An 11,113-nucleotide genomic window follows, 5' to 3' on the forward strand; every position below is an offset into this window, starting at 1 on the left:
GGCTAATTTTTTTTTGTTTTGTAGAGATGAGGTTTCGCCATGTTGCCTAGGCTGGTCTTGAACTCCTGAACTCAAGCGATCCACCCACCTCAGCCTAAGAATTGTTTTATATATAGGGGTTACCACTGGCCAGGTGTGGTGGCTCACACCTATAATCTCAGCATGCTGAGAGGCTGAGGCAGAGTCCAGCAGTTCAAAACCAGCATGGGCAACACAGTAAGACCCAGTCTCTACAAAAAAATAAAAATAAAAATCGAAACATTAGCTAGGTGTGGCGGTGCATGCCTATAGTCCCAGCTACTTGGGAGGCTGAGGTGGAAGGATCACTTGAGCATGGGAAGTTGAGAGTGCAGTGGGCTATAGTAGTATCACTGTACTCCAGCCTGGATGACACAGCAAGATCTGTCTCAAAAAAGGAAAAGTGGGTTGACAATTTATTAAAGGTAAGAGCAACATTATTAGAGTAAATCAAAGTACTATTAACAGCCAATACAACAGGCATAAAAAAGTCTTTCAGGCCAACCCAAAAGACACACGCCATCTAGATAATGTCTAGCAGGTTTCAGTGTTTTCTGAATAAACAAACATTATCTGAACACCACATTAAAGAGAAGTCCTAATGTAAACTTCTAAATGGGAAAAAGTCCTGACCCCTTCTGTTTCCTTTTCTATCTATGCCAACCACAGACACAGCATGATTTCATCTGTAAGCATTTCAGTACCTAAAACACATAGGACTTAAGAAATATATAATATACATTGAAATACTATTCTCATACCTAAAATATGTAAATTTGCTCTGGTATTTTAAATTGAAAATTTCCCTTACGGCTTTGTAAGTTCCATCTCTTATGTTCCACAAAGCAAAGTTTATCTGAAGAGTATCCACTGACATGGTTAAATTGAGAAAAGTCTATTTTCCACTGAAAACCTGATTTGCAATATAAGCATTAGAAAAATTAGAGATACCTCTAGAAAGTTAACAAAACCACCACTACTAACAATTCAGTGTAAAAAGCCACTTTTCAGGAATTCCAAATGTAACACAATTTATTCAACCTGTACTAGCTCTGGCTTTCTGTATCCTTAGTCACAGAAAAAATTAGCCTATCAGTCCTTAAATAGGCTTTCTAGAATCCATTTTTCTAAGCCCAGATGGTCCTGGACCACAATGCAATGGTATGACTTAATAATTTTGACTTTACAATGATGCAAAAGTGATACAGGCATTCAGCAGAAATGGTACTTTGAATTTCTATCTTTTCCCAGGCCTGTGATAGGCAGTATGATATTCTTCCACGCTGAGTGGTGGCAGCAAGCCACAGCAGCCAGTCACGTGATCACGAGCATTAACAATCAATACAAAAAAAAAATCCCTTCTGCAGAGGCACGCTGGTGTTTCGGTGGGGCGGGGGGCGGGGGGCGGGGGCTGCCCCTCCCACAGTGCGTTAAAACAAAACAAAACAAAAACGATCAATGGTGTACTGTGCTAGCTAAGTTTTTTTGGATGTTGTGTTTTCCCATCCCATCGTGTCTATAAAACCCCATTTTTGACTTTATTTTCTACTTAATATGGGTTATTGAGAGGTAACTCCATCATAAGCTGAGGTACATCTGTACTATTATAAACAACTAACTTTTGAACATCTGTATGTAAAGAACTATGTGGAATGCTTTATATACTTTATCTCATTTAAATGTTACAACAAATTAACAAAGACTTGCAATCGTCCCTCTACAGCACAGTGGTTAGAAGGGGCAGAACAGTTCTCTATGCTTCTGTAAGTGCAGTCAGCAAAAGGCCAAATGGATTCATGTATTACTAAGTCCAACAGCAAAATCAAGATCAGTATCCTCAGCCCCACAGGATGACACCAAGTCAGATGAGAACACCAAACTGTGGCCATTTTATAGCCAGCAACTATACCTCCCAAGGTGGTGAAGTCCTATGCTCAATTGAAACCAAGGAGGCAGATGAGAAATAGCTTTGTGACTGTTTCTCACGGGGCTGCTTTTCTCTCACTTTGTTCTTGGAGGACCTGCAGGGTGTCCGGCCAGAATATGGGTCAGCCTGTGATTAAGTCTAAGCTTTGCCTCCATGGTCTATGAGAAGAGCAAGTCATCAGGGCACCATGGTGAAGCTGTTCACCTACAACTCTGCCTTCCCATCTTTCATGTATCCAGCTATAAACTCTATTCAGAACCACAGGCCATTTGATCAGATACCCTAATCCACTGTACTTTGTCTTAAGCAACAATGGATTAAAAAGTGCCTGCAATGGTGATTCCCAGCAGGATGATCACACCTATTGTGGAGGATATACCGCAAAGTTCCCCATGCAGAGACAACTAAATATATCCCAACTACAAAGCTTCACCAGCGAGAGTGACAGGGCTTTCTCCCTTAAAAAGGAAGAAATAAATTGCTCTACTTTTTCTGACTCATTAACACAGGTACAGCAAGAAGTGCTCGCAATCACATCTATCTTGACTGGCCAGCAGGAAGTTCAGACCAATGCAACAGACTATCATCATTCAGGCTAGCATACTGACACTAGTCTGTTGTGCCTTCAGAGCAGAGATGCCACAGACAAATTTTAGACCATGTTTTATATTGTATTATTCCCTAAAATGGGAATTAAAGACAATAGAGAATACATGAAGTGGAAGCCACTTACCCTACCAGAATTCTGCCAAGTAATTCATTTTGGAGCCCTCTGGATACCCATCTCAAGCAAACATCTACTAGATCAAGCTTGTCCACTCTGCAGCCCATGGGCAGCATGCAGCCCAAGATGGCTTTGAATGAGGCCCAACACAGATTTATAAACATTCTTAAAACATAGAGAATTTTTTTTTGCATTTTTTTTTAAAGCTCATCATCTATTGTTAGTGTATTTTATGTGCGGCTCCAGACAATTCCTCTTCCGAAGTGGCCTAGGGAAGCCAAAAGATTGGACACACAGTGTACCAGAGGTCTGGTGATCTTAAATATCTGAAAAGCGCTGACAAGTACCCCCAAGTACACATGACACATCAGTGTGTGGCAGGCGGGTACAAACCATATTAAGACAATACTGTGTTGAGGTAAAAACCGTATTCGAAGTATAAGTATCGCTTCCTTTTTTTATTTTTATTTTTTGAGACAAAGTATCGTTCTGTCACCAGGCTAGAGTGCAGTGGCGTGATCTTGGCTCATTGCAACCTCCAGCTCCTGGCTTTAAGCGATTCTCCTGCCTCAACCTCCCCAGTAGCTGGGATTACAGATAGCGCCACCACACCCAGCTAATTTTTGTATTTTTAGTAGAGATGGTGTTTCACCATGTTGGCTAGGAAGTATTGCTTCTTATAATAGGAGTAAGCCAATTTTCGGCCACTGGAGATAGACAAAAGGCCTTCAGTGGAACAGAAGAGTTCCTCTAAAGCATGCAGTTGAGGGTAGTTGTCCAGTTTCTTGGCATCTTAACGAAGAACTGAACAAACTACACAAGCAAGGCAGCCAAAGCAGAGATTTATTTTAAAGTAGAGTGCACTCCACAAGGTGGGAACAGATGCAGCAAGTGGCTCAAGACAGTCAGTTACAGAATTTTCTGCGGTTTAAATACTCTCTAGAGGTTTCCCATTGATTCACTTTATGTAAGTGAAGTAGTGGCCAGCCACTAGCCTGATTGGTTGTGGGAGGGGACCAATCAGAGGTACTTTCATTTTCTGACTGACACTCAGCAACTTCCACGCAGAAAAAGGAGGGGTTGAAAAGGGAGTAGCCCGCAGGGAGCAGTGGCTCACGCCTGTAATTCCAGCACTTTGAGAAGCAGAGGCACGCTGATCACTTGAGGTCAAGAGTTCGAGACCAGCCTGGCCAACATGGTGAAACCTCGCCTCTACCATAAATACAAAAATTAGCGTGGCGTGGTAGCGGGTGCCTGTAATCCTAGCTACTTTGGAGGCTGAGGCAGAAGAATCGGAGGCGGGGGTTGCAGTGAGCCAAGATCACACCACTGCACTCCATCCTGGGCAACAGGGTGAGACTCCGTCTTAAAAACAAACAAAAAAACAAAACGACAAAACTACAATAGATAAAACCATATAGTACTGACACAGGACAGGCATCAATCAATAGAATAGAACCTAGAACCCAGAGATAAACCTTCACACTTATGGTCCCTAGTAAGAAATGAGAAGAATCCAGGATATCTTAAAAACTTACAACTTGACAATCCAAAGACAACACAAATTTAAGGCCAAAGGTTTTGAATAGATACTTCTCCAAAGAAATCAATATGCACATACAAAGATGCTTCACATCACTAATCATCAGGGAAATGCAAATCACAATCACAATGAGCGACCACTTCAGGCTCACTTTAATGGCTATAAAAGTTAACTATGGATGTAGACAAATGAGGACTCTAAAACACTGCTTTATAAAATGGTGCAGGTCTATTCACAATAGCAAAGACCCGGAATCAACCTAAACACCCATCAATGGTAAACTGGATAAAGAAAACAGTACACATACACTAGGGAATACTATTCAGTCATAAAAAAAGAATGAGATCATGTCCTTTGTAGGTGCTTGGAGCTGGAGGACATTATCCTTAGCAAACTAACACAGGAAACCAAATATTGCATGCTTTCACATAAGTAGGAGCTAAATGATGGGAACACATGGACATGTAGAGGGAACTAACACACTGGGACCTACAGGCGGGTGAAGGGTGGGAGAAGGGGGAGGATTCAAAAAAAACAACCAATTGGGTACTAGGCTTAATACCTGGGTGATGAAATAATCTGTACAACAAACTCCCACGACACAATTTTACCTATATAATAAACCTACACACGTACCCCCAAACGTAAAACAGAAGTTAAATAAAAAATAAAAATAAAACAGTAAATCTACTTTGGATAACAGTCTGGCAGTTCCTCAAAATGTTAAACAGTTATCATAACCAAGGAATTTCACTCCTAGGTATTTACCCAAAAGAACTGAAAACACACATCTACATAAATATATGAATGATCATAGCTGCACTATTCATAGTAGCCAATAGTGAAAACATGTCAAAGGTCTGTTAACTGAGGAAGAATAAGTAAAAGTGGTATATCCATACAATGGAATATTTGGCAACAAAAATGAATGAAGTAACATACATGTGTTAACATAAATGAGCCTTGAAAACATGCTGGGGGAAACCACATCACACTACATATTATGACTTTAGTTACGTGAAATGTTCAGAATACGCAAACTTACAGAAATAGATTAATGGTTACCTGGGGAAAGGTGCATTGGAGAAAATGGGGAGTTACCACTATTGAATATGGAGGTATTTTGGGGGTCAATAAAATGTTCTTAAATTGATAGTGGTGATGGGTACACAAATCTGAATATACTAAAAACCACTGAAACTGTACACTGGGTGTAAATGGGTGAATCAATGGCTTATAAATTGTATCTCTAACTATAGTTACAAAAGGTATGCTCTGAACAACTTGAAGCTGCTTGCATATATATCTGGAGATGTCAGGGCTGCCCAGTGGAGAAATGGTCTGCCTGAGAACCAAGGCAGAGGACAGCAGAGCTCAAAGATACAGTGTCCCAAATCTTTAAAACTTTCCTTCAGATTTAGATCCTGGATCTATCAAAACCCAAAGGTTCTGATCCATGAGCTTTTTTTTTTTTTTTTTTTTGAGACACAGTCTCGCTCTGTCGCCCAGGCTGGAGTGCAATGGTGTGATCTCAGCTCACTGCAACCTCTCCCTCCCGGGTTCAAGTGATTCTCCTGTCTCAGCCTCCTGAGTAGCTGGGACTATAGGCACATGCCACCATACCCAGCTAATTTTGGGATTTCACCTTGTTAGCCAGGGTGGTCTCAATTTCCAGACGTCATGATCCACCTGCCTTGGCCTCCCAAAGTGCTGGGATTACAGGCATGAGCCACTACGACTGGCCCATGAACTTTATTTTCTGAGACAGAGTTTCACTCTGTCACCCGAGCTAGGGTATAGTGGTGCGATCTTGGCTTACTGCAACCTCTGCCTCCCGGGTAGCTGGGATTACAGGCATGTGCCATCACACCAAGCTAATTTTTTGTACTTTTAGTAGAGACGGGGTTTCACCATGTTGGCCAGGCTGGTCTCCAACTCCTGACCTCAGGTGATCTGCCCACCTTGGCATCCCAAAGTGCTGGGATTACAGGTGTGAGCCACCACGCCCGGCCCTGCTCCATGAACTTTAAAAGTATGTCATCTAATGAATTCTCCTCTGGGGCCTGGAAAATAATAATCTCCTTATGGTTTCTGTTTCTTGAAACTTAACTGGACAATACAACTTCTTTTAATACACTTTGTCATTTTAATCACAAGACTTTATTTACAAATGAAACCTTGTAATTTGATACATCAAAAGAATCTAAGTTACTGTCATTAAATCTTTGCGATCATGAAAACCAGGAGCATAAAATGTATAGTTCCAATCTCACTTGAGATATTTACCTCAACAGCCTCCAACTTTGCTCTTCACGTACAAGTACACTTAAGGTATTAGGAATAGTATAAGTATTGCATAGTTGCCACCCAACAAAGCATTTAGAATTCCTCAAGGTCCAAGATTCTTTCTTCACAACCGCCTTCCAAAGTGAATGTTAACTTGCGTATCTATAGCCAGGGTTAGTCGACTATTCTCCTGGACTTATCTCAAAATGAATACACTCCCTGTCTGTTTTACATAATAGAGTGTGCCTCTAATGGGGAAGGGAGGGAGGCCTGATTAGATTCTTGAAATTCACCTTCATAAATACCTTTTTTTTTTTTTTAAAAGACAGAGTCTTGCTTTGTTGCCCAGGCCCACAGTGCGACAGGGTGACCTCAGGTCACTGCAACCTCTGCCTCCCGGGTTCAGCCACTCGAGTAGCTAGGATTACAGGCGTGTGCCACCACGCCTGACTCATTTTTGTATTATTAGTAGAGACAGGGTTTCGCCATGTTGGCCAACTTGAGTCCAGGGCTGGTCTCGAACTCCTGGCCTCAAGTGATCTGCCCGCCCCAGCCTCTTAAAGTGCTGGCATTGTAGACATGAGCCACCACACCTGGCCTACAAATAAGTTTTAAGCAACATTAAATCAATTCCCTAAGCATTTGGGCTCCAACTATCTCCAAGACACTGATAATCTAGGAGGGAAGAGAGATTCCCGTACAATCACAGCGATAATGTAGAAGAACAAAGCTTTGGGGCAAGTTTGTCCTGCCTAGGAATTCAGTGGAGGCATTTTTTATTTCAAACAACACTGCAGGTAAATCCAGATGTGGACCAGTAGTGACGGATACTTTCTAACAAAACAGGACCTACAAAAAAGAGAATCTAAGAGGATCTACAGTGATGGGTTTAATCAACAAAAAGCTCATGAAGTTAGAGCTTAAATGAACCAGCTGAATTTCTGCTAAGACAGCATTACATGTCCCAGGCCACAAAATCTATTTCCTCTAACATGACATTTATTGGGCACTCACCATGTTTCAAGAGCTGTTTACCTGTGATATGCATGAAACTCCTGTAACTCTACCATAACAATCCTATGACATTAGTACTTTTCCCCATTTTATAGATGAGAAAACAGGCAGAGGTTTATTTTTCCAGGGTTGTACAGATACTGCTGAGTGCTACAGCTAAGATTTAAACCAAAGCAGTGTGGTTACAGGGACCATGATCTTTATCATTAGGTGAGACTTCCTAAGACATTTTGTGGTTACAGATGAAAGCCCTAGACATGCCCACTTTGGCTGTACAGGATGCATCCTTCAGAGTGGTGCTCTGTGCCACATTCCCCTATGTGCCACCAACAGTAACAAAATATAATAAAAACAATCACGTAAGAAACACAGCACAGACAGAAGCAGACCTCTGCCCAGGTAACTTCCATTACAATTACCTTACCACAGACCTCTTTCCCATTTTGCTAAGATTAACAACTGATTTTTCAGTACTATGCTGACAACATTTCTTCTTCTCAAGCTTTGTTGTCAAATCCATTGAGTCCCACAGTTTAATTTTTAACCAATGTTGATTCACTGAGCTAGTAATTTTAATTCGGTAACAGGTAAATTACTCCATAGTTACGTGTGAATAACTGCCTAGTTAAATCAGGGTGGGTTTCTTAGAGGTGATAATACTTACCGTTAAGCACAACTTTAGTCTTTAATTATTGTGTATGTTCCCATTTCACTCCAAACACATCAGTCCCCCTCCATACAGTATTTACTTCTTTGGTCCTAGGGACAACAAGAAACGTTTTATAATAAAAGAGGACATGCTAATGTGTTTACTAGATATGACACTGCTGTGCAAAACTGTTTTCTTTTAAGGCTGCACAGAAAGCATGCTAACTTTACTGAATTCTTATTAAGTGTCCTAAGTAACAGAAATAGAAACTAGGTCTGGCCTGAAAACACCATTCACTTAAGTCAGAATCTATGTGCGCTCCTCTAGGTCGCCTATTGTAGTATCATTGCAAAACAGTAACACTTTATCTCTGCACTTGTCTTTATTGGATTAATGTTAAATAGAAAAAAATCCGACTGCAGAGGGGGAAAAAACCTAAAACCTTAACATACATGCACATTAACAATGAATGAAACATGATTAAAGCTAACACATTTAGCAGAAAAATACAATCTCCAAACAAGCTCTGCGGCCCGCCTACTGAGATGCACCGGCCCCCTACAAAACGAAAACGCGCCTCAAGCTCATACACATCCTTGTCTTAAGACGGTTATGCCGATGTACTACAAATTGTTTCCACGGAAATTATTCCCCGAAAGTTTGCTGCTAAACTCAGGACCCTAAGGACGTTTGCTTAGGGAATCCGTGTCCCTCGAGAACACCTAAGATGGGTATGCGTTCGTGCATTTAAAAATGCCTAAGGAACTATTGCCGAGGAACAGAAAGCATCGCCGGCGCAGAAGCGTTCGCGGACCACTTGGAGACAGATGCCAGTACAGCAATTCCGTTCCAGGAGGCTTCGACTTAAGAGGGCAGGGGAGGAGGAGAACGCTCGGGAAATAGGAAAACAAAGATTTTTTTTTTCCACTCCAGTGACAGCAAAGCCTTAAAAACATAAGCAGCTCTCATACCCACCCGCCTCACCAGCCGCGCCTCGCAGTTCAACAAAACGCGTCCTCGCCATCGCCACTCGCGACCTCTACCGCGCAGCGCCAGGCAATGAGGGAAAACAGCCAGCGAGGCCCGCCCTCCGGTCCAAGGCTCCGCGTCCGCGGAGGCCCAGGGCCGTCCCCAGCACGGCGGGCAGAAGAGAGCGCGGCGGCGGAGCCCAGCTTCGGGCGGCGGACTGCGGGACGCGCGAGCCGGCGGGGCCCCAGGCCCGGGTTCCGGGGCCGCCCGCGACTGCGTTCTCGCCGCAGAACAAAAGCGCTCCGCGCCGCGCGCCGGCCCCAGCCGTGAGCGCCTCTGGCTCCCGGCCCCCGCCCCGCCCGCACCCCGGAAGGCGAAGGAGGGACCTCGGGGTGCTCGCCTCACACTTACCGACAAGGGAAGAGGACCACCCCAGCAAGCAGGGGTAAAGCCGGCGGCCTCCCGGGCCCCAGAGTTTAAGTCAAGTGGGGTCCGCCTCCAGGGGCGGGTCGAGGAGCCAGGCCCAGGATCCAGGAACACCTAGGCTCCGCCTCACGCCCGAGGCGGTGTCTACGAGGGCCGCGCCGCCGCGGTCCTAGTGCCACCCGAGAAGCCGCGGAACGGGCCAGCGGATCGCACCAGGGCTTGCAGAGCGCTTTCATCTGCCCGACGCGGAAATCTCCCGCAGCGATCTTCTACCTTTAACGGGCATCCGCAGCACCCAGAGGGCATGTTAAAGAGAGATTGAGAACCGCCAGCAAAACTACTGATTCAGTAGGTTTGGGGTGGGGGCTGAAAATGTGCATTTCTAACAAGTTCCTGAGACCCACTGTTGTTGCTGGCCTCAGGACCAATTTTTTCTATAAAGCGCATGGGAGTCAGAGTGCACCCAAGAGACTGTTAACCTTTAAAAAAAGAAAAAAAATCAACAGCTTAGAGGCAAATAAGTGTGAAAGACAATGGATAATCTATTTGGGGCTTCTGAAAGTCCCTGAGGAAAGTTGACGTTAGAGACCAGATCATGAAGCACGACCTCTTAATTGCCAACCTTTTGTTATAGATTAACTCCCTTATTTTCTTATTCCCAGCTCAGACCAGATGGCATCTGAGATAAAATACGCCTTGAATAAGATAAATGACCCCTTGACTATTACATCCTTAATGTGGAATGTTAAATAGACCCTTCCCAAAAAGAAACACTGCCTAGAACCAATTAAATTGCTATAGGTTAACCTTCTATGGAAAATGTTGACATCCTGTTAAGCTTCCCAGACCCTGCCTGTATAAACGACCCTCAGACTTCTCGCTTTCGAAGCACTGACCCCCATCTTTTGGAGTCTGTGGCCTACCAGGTCGCCATCCTCAAAATTTGCACTCAAAGCAATATTTAATCATATTGCTCGAATCTCATTATTAAGGTTTACATAAGCGTTTACTTAGTAATGAAGGTTGCAACTAGGATAGCAAATCAGAGATTGTGCCACTGGAGAGGAGCAAGGGAGCTTATGTTTATAGGAATTTATTTGTTACATAAATTGTCAGATTATTTCATTGGTGGATTAAACGAAGAAGTCTTTAATCATTAGTGGAAGGGTGCATTTGCGTCTGTCAGAAACAAAACAAAAAAAAACTATATACAGAATATTCTTTTGTGTGTGTGTGTGTGACAGAGTCTCGCTCTGTCACTCAGGCTGGAGTGCAGTGGCACGATCTCGGCTCACTGCAAGCTCCGCCTCCCGGGTTGACGCCATTCTCCTGCCTCAGCCTCCCCAGTAGCTGGGACTACAGTCGCCCACCACCAGGGCCAGCTAATTTTTTGTATTTTAGTAGAGACGGGGTTTCACCGTGTTAGAGCCAGGATGGTCTCGATCCCTGACCTCGTGATCCGCCCGCCTCAGCCTTCCAAAGTGCTGGGATTACAGGCGTGAGCCACCGTGCCTGGCCAGAATATTCTTTTTTTTTTTTTTTTTTTTTTGAGACGGA

The 11,113-nt window shown here is 43.6% G+C and overlaps 1 protein-coding gene across 1 annotated transcript in view; it reads right to left on the minus strand.

Annotated features, from left to right (window-relative positions):
* KIAA1551 (KIAA1551 ortholog) overlaps window positions 1-9,613 on the minus strand; it is a 33,131-nt gene extending 23,518 nt beyond the window's left edge. The window contains exons 1-2 of the mRNA XM_011979545.1: window positions 9,542-9,613; window positions 8,177-8,271 (exon numbers count right to left, since the gene is read on the minus strand). The gene's annotated coding sequence lies outside the window, so the exon portion shown is untranslated. The remainder of the gene's footprint in view (window positions 1-8,176; window positions 8,272-9,541) is intronic.
* Between the last annotated feature and the right edge of the window lie 1,500 nt (window positions 9,614-11,113).

Source organism: Mandrillus leucophaeus, unplaced genomic scaffold, assembly GCF_000951045.1.
Source record: "Mandrillus leucophaeus isolate KB7577 unplaced genomic scaffold, Mleu.le_1.0 Scaffold203, whole genome shotgun sequence".
Classification (NCBI taxonomy): domain Eukaryota; kingdom Metazoa; phylum Chordata; class Mammalia; order Primates; family Cercopithecidae; genus Mandrillus; species Mandrillus leucophaeus.